The 19,212-nt window shown below is 63.7% G+C and overlaps 9 non-coding genes across 9 annotated transcripts; all 9 read left to right on the top strand.

Moving 5' to 3' along the window:
* Nucleotides 1-2,362: 2,362 nt before the first annotated feature.
* Nucleotides 2,363-2,481, top strand: LOC123460965. The gene has a single exon (XR_006637310.1). It is a non-coding gene; the product is annotated as a 5S ribosomal RNA (ribosomal RNA).
* A 1,871-nt stretch (nucleotides 2,482-4,352) lies between these two features.
* LOC123460964 lies at nucleotides 4,353-4,471 on the top strand. The gene has a single exon (XR_006637309.1). It is a non-coding gene; the product is annotated as a 5S ribosomal RNA (ribosomal RNA).
* Nucleotides 4,472-6,335: 1,864 nt separating this feature from the next.
* On the top strand, nucleotides 6,336-6,454 carry LOC123460963. The gene has a single exon (XR_006637308.1). It is a non-coding gene; the product is annotated as a 5S ribosomal RNA (ribosomal RNA).
* A 1,886-nt stretch (nucleotides 6,455-8,340) lies between these two features.
* LOC123460961 lies at nucleotides 8,341-8,459 on the top strand. The gene has a single exon (XR_006637306.1). It is a non-coding gene; the product is annotated as a 5S ribosomal RNA (ribosomal RNA).
* Nucleotides 8,460-10,334: 1,875 nt separating this feature from the next.
* LOC123460960 lies at nucleotides 10,335-10,453 on the top strand. The gene has a single exon (XR_006637305.1). It is a non-coding gene; the product is annotated as a 5S ribosomal RNA (ribosomal RNA).
* Nucleotides 10,454-12,315: 1,862 nt separating this feature from the next.
* On the top strand, nucleotides 12,316-12,434 carry LOC123460959. The gene has a single exon (XR_006637304.1). It is a non-coding gene; the product is annotated as a 5S ribosomal RNA (ribosomal RNA).
* A 1,895-nt stretch (nucleotides 12,435-14,329) lies between these two features.
* Nucleotides 14,330-14,448, top strand: LOC123460958. Its single transcript, XR_006637303.1, has one exon. It is a non-coding gene; the product is annotated as a 5S ribosomal RNA (ribosomal RNA).
* A 1,895-nt stretch (nucleotides 14,449-16,343) lies between these two features.
* LOC123460957 lies at nucleotides 16,344-16,462 on the top strand. The gene has a single exon (XR_006637302.1). It is a non-coding gene; the product is annotated as a 5S ribosomal RNA (ribosomal RNA).
* Nucleotides 16,463-18,324: 1,862 nt separating this feature from the next.
* LOC123461392 lies at nucleotides 18,325-18,443 on the top strand. The gene has a single exon (XR_006637670.1). It is a non-coding gene; the product is annotated as a 5S ribosomal RNA (ribosomal RNA).
* Nucleotides 18,444-19,212: the final 769 nt, after the last annotated feature.

Genomic DNA, 19,212 nt, shown 5'->3' with positions numbered 1-19,212 from the left:
AATTGTCATTACTCCCACAAGACCTACACTAGATTGGACTCATCAACATTCTGTCATGGATGGTGGTGGAGGGTTTAAAAGTGCATCAGGGCTACAGAGATGGCATAGCAGTTAAAGCACTTAAATGCAAAGTCTCATGAGTCCTGTACTACTCTCCAGATCCCACGTAATCCAGGCGCACAAAGGGGAGGCAAGCACAAGCCACATATGCTCACTAGGTGGCGCAAGCACCTGGAGTTTGATTGCAGTAGCTAAGGTCCTGGTGCACCATTTCACTCTCTCTAGCTAAAATAGAATAGAATAAATTTTAAAATATATCAAACTAGAAAAGGGACTGATTGGAAAGAAGGATTCAGTTAAGGTGGGATGGGAGAGTGAGGAAAGAGAAGATAACAGGAATATGACCACTCAATACGTTGAAAATGGTAACTTTGAGAACAATCGAGGTGACATACCTCTGTTCAACAAAAACAAAAGAGAAACTACCAAAAGTCTGTTGTATTTGAGCAGCGGAAGAAAAATACTGAAAACTGGAAATAATTAATGACACACATTTATTTTACATGGTTCTGGAGGCTGAAAGTCTGGTGAGAGTCTACCAGACGGCTACCACCTTCTAAAGAGCAGCTGCGCTGCCTCCTCCAGCTGAAGATGTACTGTGTCCTGGAGGGGGGAAAGCAGGTAACACTATACCAGAAAACGAATCAACTCCAGAAAACATCATGGCACCACATAACCACAGTGGAAATTAAATTTCAATACACAAACTTTAGAAGACAAAGGCAAATTGCCACAGACTATGTGCTTGGCTTCCAAAAACTAGAGAATTTGTCAGTTTTACTTCAATGTTGATTTCAAACTAAATCTCATTCTACTCAGAAAATATGAACTGTATGACGCTATACTATGTATTTGGTTTCTTGAAATAGGGTCTTCCTCTACACCAGACTGACAAGGAATTTCCAATGTACTCTCAGGGGCTCTTAAACTCATGAGCATCCACCTACCAAAATCTCCCAAGTGCTGTGTTAAAAGTCAGGCACACCAAGCCTACCTGAATGGTATATTTTTAAATCCATACATATTCGTAGGTGCAGAAATGGTAAAACATGTAGATAGTGTGTATGAGCTCAGTGATTCGAATCCAGTCATACAGGAATAAAAATGAAATAAACAGGAATAGAAACAAAAATTACACGAGGGCATACTACCATTCAACTTTAACCCATAGCAAATGATACAAAAGGAAGAAAATTACTGTGACATAAAGGCCACCAAGAGAAAAAACACTGAATTCCGTTCAGCCTCGGTTAGAGTGAGATCTTAAGTAGAAAAGAAGAAGAAAAATGAGGGGTAGGAATGAAAAATAAAAACAAAATCTACATCTTGGAAAGAAAAAGACCAGAATCTCAGGGAATACAAGGACACAAAAAACAACATAATGACACCAAGGTCATAATGAGCAAGGCTGAGAATATAAATTGACAAAAAAAGATGAGGCTAGATGACGAACAGAGCGGTGCCCTATGGCATGTCCTTCCACACAAGACGCCCCGCGTGGGACTTTGAATGACATGTGCCCCGTGGACTGACTGGTGTGTCCTGAAGGCCTGGTCCCCAGCTGGCGGCAACTGGGGAGGCGGAGCCTTGCTGCAGGAGATGTGTGGCTGGCGCCCTGGCGGGCTTTGGGAATCTCACAGGCCGGCCGCCCCCTTGCCAGAGCTGAGCTCATTCCCTCTCTCTCTGTCTGGCTGTTTTCTGGCCGCTGCCCTGGCAAGAAGGGACGCCCAGCCTCCGCTCTGCCACCCTTTGCCTTTCCCTGCCTGCCTGCCTGCCTGCCTGCCCCATCAGCGATGAACCTCCCCCCGGAGACCGTTAGTCACCCAGGATCAAGCCTTTCCCTTTCCTGCCATCTGCTGCTTCGGGCCGGGTGTTGGGTCCCGGCACCGAGCAGGAGAGAGAGCGAGAGTGAGACAGACAGACAGAAGGGCAGGGCGAGTGAGCGGCAGGCCGACCGACCGAGAGGCAGAGAGAGAGAGAGAAAGGGAGAAAGAGACCAGAAAGCTACTACGTCAGGGGCCAATCACAGTCAAGACACGGGTTTTGTGGGCGGGGCTTGAGGCTGGGGAGAGACTGGAGGCCAGGGCTCTGGGCGGGTGGCCGGTGGCGGGGCCTGTGGCCATCGGGGATCCCTGGGGTCGGTGTGAGGGTGATGTCGGGGCGTCTGGGCGTCTCCCGTGACTCCTGGGAGCGGGCTGGCGGGCGGCAGGCGAGGCAGGGGCCGGCCGAGGCGCGCTGCATGCGCCCCGCCTGGCGTCAGGGGCCGTGCAGGCTCTTGAGGCGCCAGAGTGCGGGTGTGAGCGTCTACGGCCATACCACCCTGAACGCGCCCGATCTCGTCTGATCTCGGAAGCTAAGCAGGGTCGGGCCTGGTTAGTACTTGGATGGGAGACCGCCTGGGAATACCGGGTGCTGTAGGCTTTTTGCCTACTTCCGCAGGCTTTTTGCCTACTGCATGCACGCGCACCCAGCACCCACCCTCCCTCCTCGCCCAAGGGACAAGGACCAAGATGCAAGGGGGCCAAGGCCTCCAGGCCGCCCCTCGCTCGGTGGGTAGGTCCGCCGGCCGGGGCGGTGCTCGCTCGGTGGACGGGTGGGTGGCTGCGTGCGTCCGTGGGCCGTGTCCCTTGCTCCGCGGTCCTCCGAGCCAGCCGCTGAAGGTGTCCGCCCTTTGCTGTCCGGCTCCGGGCTCGGCTCACACGGCTCCCTGGCCTCCTCCTCCTCCTCCTCCTCCTCCTCCTCCTCCTCCTCCTCTTCGTCTACCTCTTCAGTGCTTCAGCCGGCACAAACTCTCAGAAGGGGGCCAACAGCTCTCTGGAAATGCACTCAACCTCGCACATTGCAGGTCCATAACCCTCTTATCCCCCGACCACAGTGCACGTCGGGGCCTTGCCCAACACACTCGAGGCCTTGGCCAGACTCGGAGGAGCCCCAGGCCTCCCGTTCACAGGACAGGTGCCCCTCCAATGGCACTGGGGAGAAAACAGGCACACCGCGGGAGCAGACCCAGTCCGGTCCGCCCCTCTAGGACCCGGAGACCTAGGCCGGGTGACAAACCCGTGGCGCTACCAGACTTCACTGAGAGAGAACGAGGGGAGAGACAGGGAGGGTAGGACGGAGGGAAGTGAGAGGGAGAGCCACAGAGAGAGAGAGGGCGAAAGGGGGGGGGAGAACGAGAGGGAGAGGGAGAGGGAGAGGGAGGGTGGGGCGGGGACACGGACGGACGGACGGACAGGCAGACAGACAGACAGACAGACTGTGTCGGTAAGAGAGGGCCGGGGAGCCTGGGAATAAGCCAGGCAGTACCCTGAACAACAGCTGGGAGACATTTGTGGAGATGCTTGCCACAGCAGCTGGCATCCTGGGATCCACGGGCCCCAAAGCAAGGCCCTGGCCACTTCCAAGAGCAGCCCAGGCAGCCCGGTATGGCGCCAGGCCAGGAACCGAGCGCTGCCTGGGGCATGTCCTTCCACGCTAGACGCCCCGCGTGGGACTTTGAATGACATGTGCCCCGTGGACTGACTGGTGTGTCCTGAAGGCCTGGTCCCCAGCTGGCGGCAACTGGGGAGGCGGAGCCTTGCTGCAGGAGATGTGTGGCTGGCGCCCTGGCGGGCTTTGGGAATCTCACAGGCCGGCCGCCCCCTTGCCAGAGCTGAGCTCATTCCCTCTCTCTCTGTCTGGCTGTTTTCTGGCCGCTGCCCTGGCAAGAAGGGACGCCCAGCCTCCGCTCTGCCACCCTTTGCCTTTCCCTGCCTGCCTGCCTGCCTGCCTGCCCCATCAGCGATGAACCTCCCCCCGGAGACCGTTAGTCACCCAGGATCAAGCCTTTCCCTTTCCTGCCATCTGCTGCTTCGGGCCGGGTGTTGGGTCCCGGCACCGAGCAGGAGAGAGAGCGAGAGTGAGACAGACAGACAGAAGGGCAGGGCGAGTGAGCGGCAGGCCGACCGACCGAGAGGCAGAGAGAGAGAGAGAAAGGGAGAAAGAGACCAGAAAGCTACTACGTCAGGGGCCAATCACAGTCAAGACACGGGTTTTGTGGGCGGGGCTTGAGGCTGGGGAGAGACTGGAGGCCAGGGCTCTGGGCGGGTGGCCGGTGGCGGGGCCTGTGGCCATCGGGGATCCCTGGGGTCGGTGTGAGGGTGATGTCGGGGCGTCTGGGCGTCTCCCGTGACTCCTGGGAGCGGGCTGGCGGGCGGCAGGCGAGGCAGGGGCCGGCCGAGGCGCGCTGCATGCGCCCCGCCTGGCGTCAGGGGCCGTGCAGGCTCTTGAGGCGCCAGAGTGCGGGTGTGAGCGTCTACGGCCATACCACCCTGAACGCGCCCGATCTCGTCTGATCTCGGAAGCTAAGCAGGGTCGGGCCTGGTTAGTACTTGGATGGGAGACCGCCTGGGAATACCGGGTGCTGTAGGCTTTTTGCCTACTTCCGCAGGCTTTTTGCCTACTGCATGCACGCGCACCCAGCACCCACCCTCCCTCCTCGCCCAAGGGACAAGGACCAAGATGCAAGGGGGCCAAGGCCTCCAGGCCGCCCCTCGCTCGGTGGGTAGGTCCGCCGGCCGGGGCGGTGCTCGCTCGGTGGACGGGTGGGTGGCTGCGTGCGTCCGTGGGCCGTGTCCCTTGCTCCGCGGTCCTCCGAGCCAGCCGCTGAAGGTGTCCGCCCTTTGCTGTCCGGCTCCGGGCTCGGCTCACACGGCTCCCTGGCCTCCTCCTCCTCCTCCTCCTCCTCCTCCTCCTCTTCGTCTACCTCTTCAGTGCTTCAGCCGGCACAAACTCTCAGAAGGGGGCCAACAGCTCTCTGGAAATGCACTCAACCTCGCACATTGCAGGTCCATAACCCTCTTATCCCCCGACCACAGTGCACGTCGGGGCCTTGCCCAACACACTCGAGGCCTTGGCCAGACTCGGAGGAGCCCCAGGCCTCCCGTTCACAGGACAGGTGCCCCTCCAATGGCACTGGGGAGAAAACAGGCACACCGCGGGAGCAGACCCAGTCCGGTCCGCCCCTCTAGGACCCGGAGACCTAGGCCGGGTGACAAACCCGTGGCGCTACCAGACTTCACTGAGAGAGAACGAGGGGAGAGACAGGGAGGGTAGGACGGAGGGAAGTGAGAGGGAGAGCCACAGAGAGAGAGAGGGCGAAAGGGGGGGGGGGAGAACGAGAGGGAGAGGGAGAGGGAGAGGGAGGGTGGGGCGGGGACACGGACGGACGGACGGACAGGCAGACAGACAGACAGACAGACTGTGTCGGTAAGAGAGGGCCGGGGAGCCTGGGAATAAGCCAGGCAGTACCCTGAACAACAGCTGGGAGACATTTGTGGAGATGCTTGCCACAGCAGCTGGCATCCTGGGATCCACGGGCCCCAAAGCAAGGCCCTGGCCACTTCCAAGAGCAGCCCAGGCAGCCCGGTATGGCGCCAGGCCAGGAACCGAGCGCTGCCTGGGGCATGTCCTTCCACGCTAGACGCCCCGCGTGGGACTTTGAATGACATGTGCCCCGTGGACTGACTGGTGTGTCCTGAAGGCCTGGTCCCCAGCTGGCGGCAACTGGGGAGGCGGAGCCTTGCTGCAGGAGATGTGTGGCTGGCGCCCTGGCGGGCTTTGGGAATCTCACAGGCCGGCCGCCCCCTTGCCAGAGCTGAGCTCATTCCCTCTCTCTCTGTCTGGCTGTTTTCTGGCCGCTGCCCTGGCAAGAAGGGACGCCCAGCCTCCGCTCTGCCACCCTTTGCCTTTCCCTGCCTGCCTGCCTGCCTGCCTGCCCCATCAGCGATGAACCTCCCCCCGGAGACCGTTAGTCACCCAGGATCAAGCCTTTCCCTTTCCTGCCATCTGCTGCTTCGGGCCGGGTGTTGGGTCCCGGCACCGAGCAGGAGAGAGAGCGAGAGTGAGACAGACAGACAGAAGGGCAGGGCGAGTGAGCGGCAGGCCGACCGACCGAGAGGCAGAGAGAGAGAGAGAAAGGGAGAAAGAGACCAGAAAGCTACTACGTCAGGGGCCAATCACAGTCAAGACACGGGTTTTGTGGGCGGGGCTTGAGGCTGGGGAGAGACTGGAGGCCAGGGCTCTGGGCGGGTGGCCGGTGGCGGGGCCTGTGGCCATCGGGGATCCCTGGGGTCGGTGTGAGGGTGATGTCGGGGCGTCTGGGCGTCTCCCGTGACTCCTGGGAGCGGGCTGGCGGGCGGCAGGCGAGGCAGGGGCCGGCCGAGGCGCGCTGCATGCGCCCCGCCTGGCGTCAGGGGCCGTGCAGGCTCTTGAGGCGCCAGAGTGCGGGTGTGAGCGTCTACGGCCATACCACCCTGAACGCGCCCGATCTCGTCTGATCTCGGAAGCTAAGCAGGGTCGGGCCTGGTTAGTACTTGGATGGGAGACCGCCTGGGAATACCGGGTGCTGTAGGCTTTTTGCCTACTTCCGCAGGCTTTTTGCCTACTGCATGCACGCGCACCCAGCACCCACCCTCCCTCCTCGCCCAAGGGACAAGGACCAAGATGCAAGGGGGCCAAGGCCTCCAGGCCGCCCCTCGCTCGGTGGGTAGGTCCGCCGGCCGGGGCGGTGCTCGCTCGGTGGACGGGTGGGTGGCTGCGTGCGTCCGTGGGCCGTGTCCCTTGCTCCGCGGTCCTCCGAGCCAGCCGCTGAAGGTGTCCGCCCTTTGCTGTCCGGCTCCGGGCTCGGCTCACACGGCTCCCTGGCCTCCTCCTCCTCCTCCTCCTCCTCCTCCTCCTCCTCCTCCTCCTCCTCCTCCTCCTCTTCGTCTACCTCTTCAGTGCTTCAGCCGGCACAAACTCTCAGAAGGGGGCCAACAGCTCTCTGGAAATGCACTCAACCTCGCACATTGCAGGTCCATAACCCTCTTATCCCCCGACCACAGTGCACGTCGGGGCCTTGCCCAACACACTCGAGGCCTTGGCCAGACTCGGAGGAGCCCCAGGCCTCCCGTTCACAGGACAGGTGCCCCTCCAATGGCACTGGGGAGAAAACAGGCACACCGCGGGAGCAGACCCAGTCCGGTCCGCCCCTCTAGGACCCGGAGACCTAGGCCGGGTGACAAACCCGTGGCGCTACCAGACTTCACTGAGAGAGAACGAGGGGAGAGACAGGGAGGGTAGGACGGAGGGAAGTGAGAGGGAGAGCCACAGAGAGAGAGAGGGCGAAAGGGGGGGGGAGAACGAGAGGGAGAGGGAGAGGGAGAGGGAGGGTGGGGCGGGGACACGGACGGACGGACGGACAGGCAGACAGACAGACAGACAGACTGTGTCGGTAAGAGAGGGCCGGGGAGCCTGGGAATAAGCCAGGCAGTACCCTGAACAACAGCTGGGAGACATTTGTGGAGATGCTTGCCACAGCAGCTGGCATCCTGGGATCCACGGGCCCCAAAGCAAGGCCCTGGCCACTTCCAAGAGCAGCCCAGGCAGCCCGGTATGGCGCCAGGCCAGGAACCGAGCGCTGCCTGGGGCATGTCCTTCCACGCTAGACGCCCCGCGTGGGACTTTGAATGACATGTGCCCCGTGGACTGACTGGTGTGTCCTGAAGGCCTGGTCCCCAGCTGGCGGCAACTGGGGAGGCGGAGCCTTGCTGCAGGAGATGTGTGGCTGGCGCCCTGGCGGGCTTTGGGAATCTCACAGGCCGGCCGCCCCCTTGCCAGAGCTGAGCTCATTCCCTCTCTCTCTGTCTGGCTGTTTTCTGGCCGCTGCCCTGGCAAGAAGGGACGCCCAGCCTCCGCTCTGCCACCCTTTGCCTTTCCCTGCCTGCCTGCCTGCCTGCCTGCCCCATCAGCGATGAACCTCCCCCCGGAGACCGTTAGTCACCCAGGATCAAGCCTTTCCCTTTCCTGCCATCTGCTGCTTCGGGCCGGGTGTTGGGTCCCGGCACCGAGCAGGAGAGAGAGCGAGAGTGAGACAGACAGACAGAAGGGCAGGGCGAGTGAGCGGCAGGCCGACCGACCGAGAGGCAGAGAGAGAGAGAGAAAGGGAGAAAGAGACCAGAAAGCTACTACGTCAGGGGCCAATCACAGTCAAGACACGGGTTTTGTGGGCGGGGCTTGAGGCTGGGGAGAGACTGGAGGCCAGGGCTCTGGGCGGGTGGCCGGTGGCGGGGCCTGTGGCCATCGGGGATCCCTGGGGTCGGTGTGAGGGTGATGTCGGGGCGTCTGGGCGTCTCCCGTGACTCCTGGGAGCGGGCTGGCGGGCGGCAGGCGAGGCAGGGGCCGGCCGAGGCGCGCTGCATGCGCCCCGCCTGGCGTCAGGGGCCGTGCAGGCTCTTGAGGCGCCAGAGTGCGGGTGTGAGCGTCTACGGCCATACCACCCTGAACGCGCCCGATCTCGTCTGATCTCGGAAGCTAAGCAGGGTCGGGCCTGGTTAGTACTTGGATGGGAGACCGCCTGGGAATACCGGGTGCTGTAGGCTTTTTGCCTACTTCCGCAGGCTTTTTGCCTACTGCATGCACGCGCACCCAGCACCCACCCTCCCTCCTCGCCCAAGGGACAAGGACCAAGATGCAAGGGGGCCAAGGCCTCCAGGCCGCCCCTCGCTCGGTGGGTAGGTCCGCCGGCCGGGGCGGTGCTCGCTCGGTGGACGGGTGGGTGGCTGCGTGCGTCCGTGGGCCGTGTCCCTTGCTCCGCGGTCCTCCGAGCCAGCCGCTGAAGGTGTCCGCCCTTTGCTGTCCGGCTCCGGGCTCGGCTCACACGGCTCCCTGGCCTCCTCCTCCTCCTCCTCCTCCTCCTCCTCCTCCTCCTCCTCCTCTTCGTCTACCTCTTCAGAGCTTCAGCCGGCACAAACTCTCAGAAGGGGGCCAACAGCTCTCTGGAAATGCACTCAACCTCGCACATTGCAGGTCCATAACCCTCTTATCCCCCGACCACAGTGCACGTCGGGGCCTTGCCCAACACACTCGAGGCCTTGGCCAGACTCGGAGGAGCCCCAGGCCTCCCGTTCACAGGACAGGTGCCCCTCCAATGGCACTGGGGAGAAAACAGGCACACCGCGGGAGCAGACCCAGTCCGGTCCGCCCCTCTAGGACCCGGAGACCTAGGCCGGGTGACAAACCCGTGGCGCTACCAGACTTCACTGAGAGAGAACGAGGGGAGAGACAGGGAGGGTAGGACGGAGGGAAGTGAGAGGGAGAGCCACAGAGAGAGAGAGGGCGAAAGGGGGGGGGGAGAACGAGAGGGAGAGGGAGAGGGAGAGGGAGGGTGGGGCGGGGACACGGACGGACGGACGGACAGGCAGACAGACAGACAGACAGACTGTGTCGGTAAGAGAGGGCCGGGGAGCCTGGGAATAAGCCAGGCAGTACCCTGAACAACAGCTGGGAGACATTTGTGGAGATGCTTGCCACAGCAGCTGGCATCCTGGGATCCACGGGCCCCAAAGCAAGGCCCTGGCCACTTCCAAGAGCAGCCCAGGCAGCCCGGTATGGCGCCAGGCCAGGAACCGAGCGCTGCCTGGGGCATGTCCTTCCACGCTAGACGCCCCGCGTGGGACTTTGAATGACATGTGCCCCGTGGACTGACTGGTGTGTCCTGAAGGCCTGGTCCCCAGCTGGCGGCAACTGGGGAGGCGGAGCCTTGCTGCAGGAGATGTGTGGCTGGCGCCCTGGCGGGCTTTGGGAATCTCACAGGCCGGCCGCCCCCTTGCCAGAGCTGAGCTCATTCCCTCTCTCTCTGTCTGGCTGTTTTCTGGCCGCTGCCCTGGCAAGAAGGGACGCCCAGCCTCCGCTCTGCCACCCTTTGCCTTTCCCTGCCTGCCTGCCTGCCTGCCTGCCCCATCAGCGATGAACCTCCCCCCGGAGACCGTTAGTCACCCAGGATCAAGCCTTTCCCTTTCCTGCCATCTGCTGCTTCGGGCCGGGTGTTGGGTCCCGGCACCGAGCAGGAGAGAGAGCGAGAGTGAGACAGACAGACAGAAGGGCAGGGCGAGTGAGCGGCAGGCCGACCGACCGAGAGGCAGAGAGAGAGAGAGAAAGGGAGAAAGAGACCAGAAAGCTACTACGTCAGGGGCCAATCACAGTCAAGACACGGGTTTTGTGGGCGGGGCTTGAGGCTGGGGAGAGACTGGAGGCCAGGGCTCTGGGCGGGTGGCCGGTGGCGGGGCCTGTGGCCATCGGGGATCCCTGGGGTCGGTGTGAGGGTGATGTCGGGGCGTCTGGGCGTCTCCCGTGACTCCTGGGAGCGGGCTGGCGGGCGGCAGGCGAGGCAGGGGCCGGCCGAGGCGCGCTGCATGCGCCCCGCCTGGCGTCAGGGGCCGTGCAGGCTCTTGAGGCGCCAGAGTGCGGGTGTGAGCGTCTACGGCCATACCACCCTGAACGCGCCCGATCTCGTCTGATCTCGGAAGCTAAGCAGGGTCGGGCCTGGTTAGTACTTGGATGGGAGACCGCCTGGGAATACCGGGTGCTGTAGGCTTTTTGCCTACTTCCGCAGGCTTTTTGCCTACTGCATGCACGCGCACCCAGCACCCACCCTCCCTCCTCGCCCAAGGGACAAGGACCAAGATGCAAGGGGGCCAAGGCCTCCAGGCCGCCCCTCGCTCGGTGGGTAGGTCCGCCGGCCGGGGCGGTGCTCGCTCGGTGGACGGGTGGGTGGCTGCGTGCGTCCGTGGGCCGTGTCCCTTGCTCCGCGGTCCTCCGAGCCAGCCGCTGAAGGTGTCCGCCCTTTGCTGTCCGGCTCCGGGCTCGGCTCACACGGCTCCCTGGCCTCCTCCTCCTCCTCCTCCTCCTCCTCCTCCTCTTCGTCTACCTCTTCAGTGCTTCAGCCGGCACAAACTCTCAGAAGGGGGCCAACAGCTCTCTGGAAATGCACTCAACCTCGCACATTGCAGGTCCATAACCCTCTTATCCCCCGACCACAGTGCACGTCGGGGCCTTGCCCAACACACTCGAGGCCTTGGCCAGACTCGGAGGAGCCCCAGGCCTCCCGTTCACAGGACAGGTGCCCCTCCAATGGCACTGGGGAGAAAACAGGCACACCGCGGGAGCAGACCCAGTCCGGTCCGCCCCTCTAGGACCCGGAGACCTAGGCCGGGTGACAAACCCGTGGCGCTACCAGACTTCACTGAGAGAGAACGAGGGGAGAGACAGGGAGGGTAGGACGGAGGGAAGTGAGAGGGAGAGCCACAGAGAGAGAGAGGGCGAAAGGGGGGGGGAGAACGAGAGGGAGAGGGAGAGGGAGAGGGAGGGTGGGGCGGGGACACGGACGGACGGACGGACAGGCAGACAGACAGACAGACAGACTGTGTCGGTAAGAGAGGGCCGGGGAGCCTGGGAATAAGCCAGGCAGTACCCTGAACAACAGCTGGGAGACATTTGTGGAGATGCTTGCCACAGCAGCTGGCATCCTGGGATCCACGGGCCCCAAAGCAAGGCCCTGGCCACTTCCAAGAGCAGCCCAGGCAGCCCGGTATGGCGCCAGGCCAGGAACCGAGCGCTGCCTGGGGCATGTCCTTCCACGCTAGACGCCCCGCGTGGGACTTTGAATGACATGTGCCCCGTGGACTGACTGGTGTGTCCTGAAGGCCTGGTCCCCAGCTGGCGGCAACTGGGGAGGCGGAGCCTTGCTGCAGGAGATGTGTGGCTGGCGCCCTGGCGGGCTTTGGGAATCTCACAGGCCGGCCGCCCCCTTGCCAGAGCTGAGCTCATTCCCTCTCTCTCTGTCTGGCTGTTTTCTGGCCGCTGCCCTGGCAAGAAGGGACGCCCAGCCTCCGCTCTGCCACCCTTTGCCTTTCCCTGCCTGCCTGCCTGCCTGCCTGCCCCATCAGCGATGAACCTCCCCCCGGAGACCGTTAGTCACCCAGGATCAAGCCTTTCCCTTTCCTGCCATCTGCTGCTTCGGGCCGGGTGTTGGGTCCCGGCACCGAGCAGGAGAGAGAGCGAGAGTGAGACAGACAGACAGAAGGGCAGGGCGAGTGAGCGGCAGGCCGACCGACCGAGAGGCAGAGAGAGAGAGAGAAAGGGAGAAAGAGACCAGAAAGCTACTACGTCAGGGGCCAATCACAGTCAAGACACGGGTTTTGTGGGCGGGGCTTGAGGCTGGGGAGAGACTGGAGGCCAGGGCTCTGGGCGGGTGGCCGGTGGCGGGGCCTGTGGCCATCGGGGATCCCTGGGGTCGGTGTGAGGGTGATGTCGGGGCGTCTGGGCGTCTCCCGTGACTCCTGGGAGCGGGCTGGCGGGCGGCAGGCGAGGCAGGGGCCGGCCGAGGCGCGCTGCATGCGCCCCGCCTGGCGTCAGGGGCCGTGCAGGCTCTTGAGGCGCCAGAGTGCGGGTGTGAGCGTCTACGGCCATACCACCCTGAACGCGCCCGATCTCGTCTGATCTCGGAAGCTAAGCAGGGTCGGGCCTGGTTAGTACTTGGATGGGAGACCGCCTGGGAATACCGGGTGCTGTAGGCTTTTTGCCTACTTCCGCAGGCTTTTTGCCTACTGCATGCACGCGCACCCAGCACCCACCCTCCCTCCTCGCCCAAGGGACAAGGACCAAGATGCAAGGGGGCCAAGGCCTCCAGGCCGCCCCTCGCTCGGTGGGTAGGTCCGCCGGCCGGGGCGGTGCTCGCTCGGTGGACGGGTGGGTGGCTGCGTGCGTCCGTGGGCCGTGTCCCTTGCTCCGCGGTCCTCCGAGCCAGCCGCTGAAGGTGTCCGCCCTTTGCTGTCCGGCTCCGGGCTCGGCTCACACGGCTCCCTGGCCTCCTCCTCCTCCTCCTCCTCCTCCTCCTCCTCCTCCTCCTCCTCCTCCTCCTCCTCCTCCTCCTCTTCGTCTACCTCTTCAGTGCTTCAGCCGGCACAAACTCTCAGAAGGGGGCCAACAGCTCTCTGGAAATGCACTCAACCTCGCACATTGCAGGTCCATAACCCTCTTATCCCCCGACCACAGTGCACGTCGGGGCCTTGCCCAACACACTCGAGGCCTTGGCCAGACTCGGAGGAGCCCCAGGCCTCCCGTTCACAGGACAGGTGCCCCTCCAATGGCACTGGGGAGAAAACAGGCACACCGCGGGAGCAGACCCAGTCCGGTCCGCCCCTCTAGGACCCGGAGACCTAGGCCGGGTGACAAACCCGTGGCGCTACCAGACTTCACTGAGAGAGAACGAGGGGAGAGACAGGGAGGGTAGGACGGAGGGAAGTGAGAGGGAGAGCCACAGAGAGAGAGAGGGCGAAAGGGGGGGGGAGAACGAGAGGGAGAGGGAGAGGGAGAGGGAGGGTGGGGCGGGGACACGGACGGACGGACGGACAGGCAGACAGACAGACAGACAGACTGTGTCGGTAAGAGAGGGCCGGGGAGCCTGGGAATAAGCCAGGCAGTACCCTGAACAACAGCTGGGAGACATTTGTGGAGATGCTTGCCACAGCAGCTGGCATCCTGGGATCCACGGGCCCCAAAGCAAGGCCCTGGCCACTTCCAAGAGCAGCCCAGGCAGCCCGGTATGGCGCCAGGCCAGGAACCGAGCGCTGCCTGGGGCATGTCCTTCCACGCTAGACGCCCCGCGTGGGACTTTGAATGACATGTGCCCCGTGGACTGACTGGTGTGTCCTGAAGGCCTGGTCCCCAGCTGGCGGCAACTGGGGAGGCGGAGCCTTGCTGCAGGAGATGTGTGGCTGGCGCCCTGGCGGGCTTTGGGAATCTCACAGGCCGGCCGCCCCCTTGCCAGAGCTGAGCTCATTCCCTCTCTCTCTGTCTGGCTGTTTTCTGGCCGCTGCCCTGGCAAGAAGGGACGCCCAGCCTCCGCTCTGCCACCCTTTGCCTTTCCCTGCCTGCCTGCCTGCCTGCCTGCCCCATCAGCGATGAACCTCCCCCCGGAGACCGTTAGTCACCCAGGATCAAGCCTTTCCCTTTCCTGCCATCTGCTGCTTCGGGCCGGGTGTTGGGTCCCGGCACCGAGCAGGAGAGAGAGCGAGAGTGAGACAGACAGACAGAAGGGCAGGGCGAGTGAGCGGCAGGCCGACCGACCGAGAGGCAGAGAGAGAGAGAGAAAGGGAGAAAGAGACCAGAAAGCTACTACGTCAGGGGCCAATCACAGTCAAGACACGGGTTTTGTGGGCGGGGCTTGAGGCTGGGGAGAGACTGGAGGCCAGGGCTCTGGGCGGGTGGCCGGTGGCGGGGCCTGTGGCCATCGGGGATCCCTGGGGTCGGTGTGAGGGTGATGTCGGGGCGTCTGGGCGTCTCCCGTGACTCCTGGGAGCGGGCTGGCGGGCGGCAGGCGAGGCAGGGGCCGGCCGAGGCGCGCTGCATGCGCCCCGCCTGGCGTCAGGGGCCGTGCAGGCTCTTGAGGCGCCAGAGTGCGGGTGTGAGCGTCTACGGCCATACCACCCTGAACGCGCCCGATCTCGTCTGATCTCGGAAGCTAAGCAGGGTCGGGCCTGGTTAGTACTTGGATGGGAGACCGCCTGGGAATACCGGGTGCTGTAGGCTTTTTGCCTACTTCCGCAGGCTTTTTGCCTACTGCATGCACGCGCACCCAGCACCCACCCTCCCTCCTCGCCCAAGGGACAAGGACCAAGATGCAAGGGGGCCAAGGCCTCCAGGCCGCCCCTCGCTCGGTGGGTAGGTCCGCCGGCCGGGGCGGTGCTCGCTCGGTGGACGGGTGGGTGGCTGCGTGCGTCCGTGGGCCGTGTCCCTTGCTCCGCGGTCCTCCGAGCCAGCCGCTGAAGGTGTCCGCCCTTTGCTGTCCGGCTCCGGGCTCGGCTCACACGGCTCCCTGGCCTCCTCCTCCTCCTCCTCCTCCTCCTCCTCCTCCTCCTCCTCCTCCTCCTCCTCCTCCTCCTCCTCTTCGTCTACCTCTTCAGTGCTTCAGCCGGCACAAACTCTCAGAAGGGGGCCAACAGCTCTCTGGAAATGCACTCAACCTCGCACATTGCAGGTCCATAACCCTCTTATCCCCCGACCACAGTGCACGTCGGGGCCTTGCCCAACACACTCGAGGCCTTGGCCAGACTCGGAGGAGCCCCAGGCCTCCCGTTCACAGGACAGGTGCCCCTCCAATGGCACTGGGGAGAAAACAGGCACACCGCGGGAGCAGACCCAGTCCGGTCCGCCCCTCTAGGACCCGGAGACCTAGGCCGGGTGACAAACCCGTGGCGCTACCAGACTTCACTGAGAGAGAACGAGGGGAGAGACAGGGAGGGTAGGACGGAGGGAAGTGAGAGGGAGAGCCACAGAGAGAGAGAGGGCGAAAGGGGGGGGGAGAACGAGAGGGAGAGGGAGAGGGAGAGGGAGGGTGGGGCGGGGACACGGACGGACGGACGGACAGGCAGACAGACAGACAGACAGACTGTGTCGGTAAGAGAGGGCCGGGGAGCCTGGGAATAAGCCAGGCAGTACCCTGAACAACAGCTGGGAGACATTTGTGGAGATGCTTGCCACAGCAGCTGGCATCCTGGGATCCACGGGCCCCAAAGCAAGGCCCTGGCCACTTCCAAGAGCAGCCCAGGCAGCCCGGTATGGCGCCAGGCCAGGAACCGAGCGCTGCCTGGGGCATGTCCTTCCACGCTAGACGCCCCGCGTGGGACTTTGAATGACATGTGCCCCGTGGACTGACTGGTGTGTCCTGAAGGCCTGGTCCCCAGCTGGCGGCAACTGGGGAGGCGGAGCCTTGCTGCAGGAGATGTGTGGCTGGCGCCCTGGCGGGCTTTGGGAATCTCACAGGCCGGCCGCCCCCTTGCCAGAGCTGAGCTCATTCCCTCTCTCTCTGTCTGGCTGTTTTCTGGCCGCTGCCCTGGCAAGAAGGGACGCCCAGCCTCCGCTCTGCCACCCTTTGCCTTTCCCTGCCTGCCTGCCTGCCTGCCTGCCCCATCAGCGATGAACCTCCCCCCGGAGACCGTTAGTCACCCAGGATCAAGCCTTTCCCTTTCCTGCCATCTGCTGCTTCGGGCCGGGTGTTGGGTCCCGGCACCGAGCAGGAGAGAGAGCGAGAGTGAGACAGACAGACAGAAGGGCAGGGCGAGTGAGCGGCAGGCCGACCGACCGAGAGGCAGAGAGAGAGAGAGAAAGGGAGAAAGAGACCAGAAAGCTACTACGTCAGGGGCCAATCACAGTCAAGACACGGGTTTTGTGGGCGGGGCTTGAGGCTGGGGAGAGACTGGAGGCCAGGGCTCTGGGCGGGTGGCCGGTGGCGGGGCCTGTGGCCATCGGGGATCCCTGGGGTCGGTGTGAGGGTGATGTCGGGGCGTCTGGGCGTCTCCCGTGACTCCTGGGAGCGGGCTGGCGGGCGGCAGGCGAGGCAGGGGCCGGCCGAGGCGCGCTGCATGCGCCCCGCCTGGCGTCAGGGGCCGTGCAGGCTCTTGAGGCGCCAGAGTGCGGGTGTGAGCGTCTACGGCCATACCACCCTGAACGCGCCCGATCTCGTCTGATCTCGGAAGCTAAGCAGGGTCGGGCCTGGTTAGTACTTGGATGGGAGACCGCCTGGGAATACCGGGTGCTGTAGGCTTTTTGCCTACTTCCGCAGGCTTTTTGCCTACTGCATGCACGCGCACCCAGCACCCACCCTCCCTCCTCGCCCAAGGGACAAGGACCAAGATGCAAGGGGGCCAAGGCCTCCAGGCCGCCCCTCGCTCGGTGGGTAGGTCCGCCGGCCGGGGCGGTGCTCGCTCGGTGGACGGGTGGGTGGCTGCGTGCGTCCGTGGGCCGTGTCCCTTGCTCCGCGGTCCTCCGAGCCAGCCGCTGAAGGTGTCCGCCCTTTGCTGTCCGGCTCCGGGCTCGGCTCACACGGCTCCCTGGCCTCCTCCTCCTCCTCCTCCTCCTCCTCCTCCTCTTCGTCTACCTCTTCAGTGCTTCAGCCGGCACAAACTCTCAGAAGGGGGCCAACAGCTCTCTGGAAATGCACTCAACCTCGCACATTGCAGGTCCATAACCCTCTTATCCCCCGACCACAGTGCACGTCGGGGCCTTGCCCAACACACTCGAGGCCTTGGCCAGACTCGGAGGAGCCCCAGGCCTCCCGTTCACAGGACAGGTGCCCCTCCAATGGCACTGGGGAGAAAACAGGCACACCGCGGGAGCAGACCCAGTCCGGTCCGCCCCTCTAGGACCCGGAGACCTAGGCCGGGTGACAAACCCGTGGCGCTACCAGACTTCACTGAGAGAGAACGAGGGGAGAGACAGGGAGGGTAGGACGGAGGGAAGTGAGAGGGAGAGCCACAGAGAGAGAGAGGGCGAAAGGGGGGGGGAGAACGAGAGGGAGAGGGAGAGGGAGAGGGAGGGTGGGGCGGGGACACGGACGGACGGACGGACAGGCAGACAGACAGACAGACAGACTGTGTCGGTAAGAGAGGGCCGGGGAGCCTGGGAATAAGCCAGGCAGTACCCTGAACAACAGCTGGGAGACATTTGTGGAGATGCTTGCCACAGCAGCTGGCATCCTGGGATCCACGGGCCCCAAAGCAAGGCCCTGGCCACTTCCAAGAGCAGCCCAGGCAGCCCGGTATGGCGCCAGGCCAGGAACCGAGCGCTGCCTGGGGCATGTCCTTCCACGCTAGACGCCCCGCGTGGGACTTTGAATGACATGTGCCCCGTGGACTGACTGGTGTGTCCTGAAGGCCTGGTCCCCAGCTGGCGGCAACTGGGGAGGCGGAGCCTTGCTGCAGGAGATGTGTGGCTGGCGCCCTGGCAGGCTTTGGGAATCTCACAGGCCGGCCGCCCCCTTGCCAGAGCTGAGCTCATTCCCTCTCTCTCTGTCTGGCTGTTTTCTGGCCGCTGCCCTGGCAAGAAGGGACGCCCAGCCTCCGCTCTGCCACCCTTTGCCTTTCCCTGCCTGCCTGCCTGCCTGCCTGCCCCATCAGCGATGAACCTCCCCCCGGAGACCGTTAGTCACCCAGGATCAAGCCTTTCCCTTTCCTGCCATCTGCTGCTTCGGGCCGGGTGTTGGGTCCCGGCACCGAGCAGGAGAGAGAGCGAGAGTGAGACAGACAGACAGAAGGGCAGGGCGAGTGAGCGGCAGGCCGACCGACCGAGAGGCAGAGAGAGAGAGAGAAAGGGAGAAAGAGACCAGAAAGCTACTACGTCAGGGGCCAATCACAGTCAAGACACGGGTTTTGTGGGCGGGGCTTGAGGCTGGGGAGAGACTGGAGGCCAGGGCTCTGGGCGGGTGGCCGGTGGCGGGGCCTGTGGCCATCGGGGATCCCTGGGGTCGGTGTGAGGGTGATGTCGGGGCGTCTGGGCGTCTCCCGTGACTCCTGGGAGCGGGCTGGCGGGCGGCAGGCGAGGCAGGGGCCGGCCGAGGCGCGCTGCATGCGCCCCGCCTGGCGTCAGGGGCCGTGCAGGCTCTTGAGGCGCCAGAGTGCGGGTGTGAGCGTCTACGGCCATACCACCCTGAACGCGCCCGATCTCGTCTGATCTCGGAAGCTAAGCAGGGTCGGGCCTGGTTAGTACTTGGATGGGAGACCGCCTGGGAATACCGGGTGCTGTAGGCTTTTTGCCTACTTCCGCAGGCTTTTTGCCTACTGCATGCACGCGCACCCAGCACCCACCCTCCCTCCTCGCCCAAGGGACAAGGACCAAGATGCAAGGGGGCCAAGGCCTCCAGGCCGCCCCTCGCTCGGTGGGTAGGTCCGCCGGCCGGGGCGGTGCTCGCTCGGTGGACGGGTGGGTGGCTGCGTGCGTCCGTGGGCCGTGTCCCTTGCTCCGCGGTCCTCCGAGCCAGCCGCTGAAGGTGTCCGCCCTTTGCTGTCCGGCTCCGGGCTCGGCTCACACGGCTCCCTGGCCTCCTCCTCCTCCTCCTCCTCCTCCTCCTCCTCCTCCTCCTCCTCCTCCTCCTCCTCCTCCTCTTCGTCTACCTCTTCAGTGCTTCAGCCGGCACAAACTCTCAGAAGGGGGCCAACAGCTCTCTGGAAATGCACTCAACCTCGCACATTGCAGGTCCATAACCCTCTTATCCCCCGACCACAGTGCACGTCGGGGCCTTGCCCAACACACTCGAGGCCTTGGCCAGACTCGGAGGAGCCCCAGGCCTCCCGTTCACAGGACAGGTGCCCCTCCAATGGCACTGGGGAGAAAACAGGCACACCGCGGGAGCAGACCCAGTCCGGTCCGCCCCTCTAGGACCCGGAGACCTAGGCCGGGTGACAAACCCGTGGCGCTACCAGACTTCACTGAGAGAGAACGAGGGGAGAGACAGGGAGGGTAGGACGGAGGGAAGTGAGAGGGAGAGCCACAGAGAGAGAGAGGGCGAAAGGGGGGGGG

This window comes from Jaculus jaculus, chromosome 5, assembly GCF_020740685.1.
Source record: "Jaculus jaculus isolate mJacJac1 chromosome 5, mJacJac1.mat.Y.cur, whole genome shotgun sequence".
Taxonomy (NCBI): Eukaryota; Metazoa; Chordata; class Mammalia; order Rodentia; family Dipodidae; genus Jaculus; species Jaculus jaculus.
This window is presented reverse-complemented; position numbering and strand designations above follow the sequence as displayed.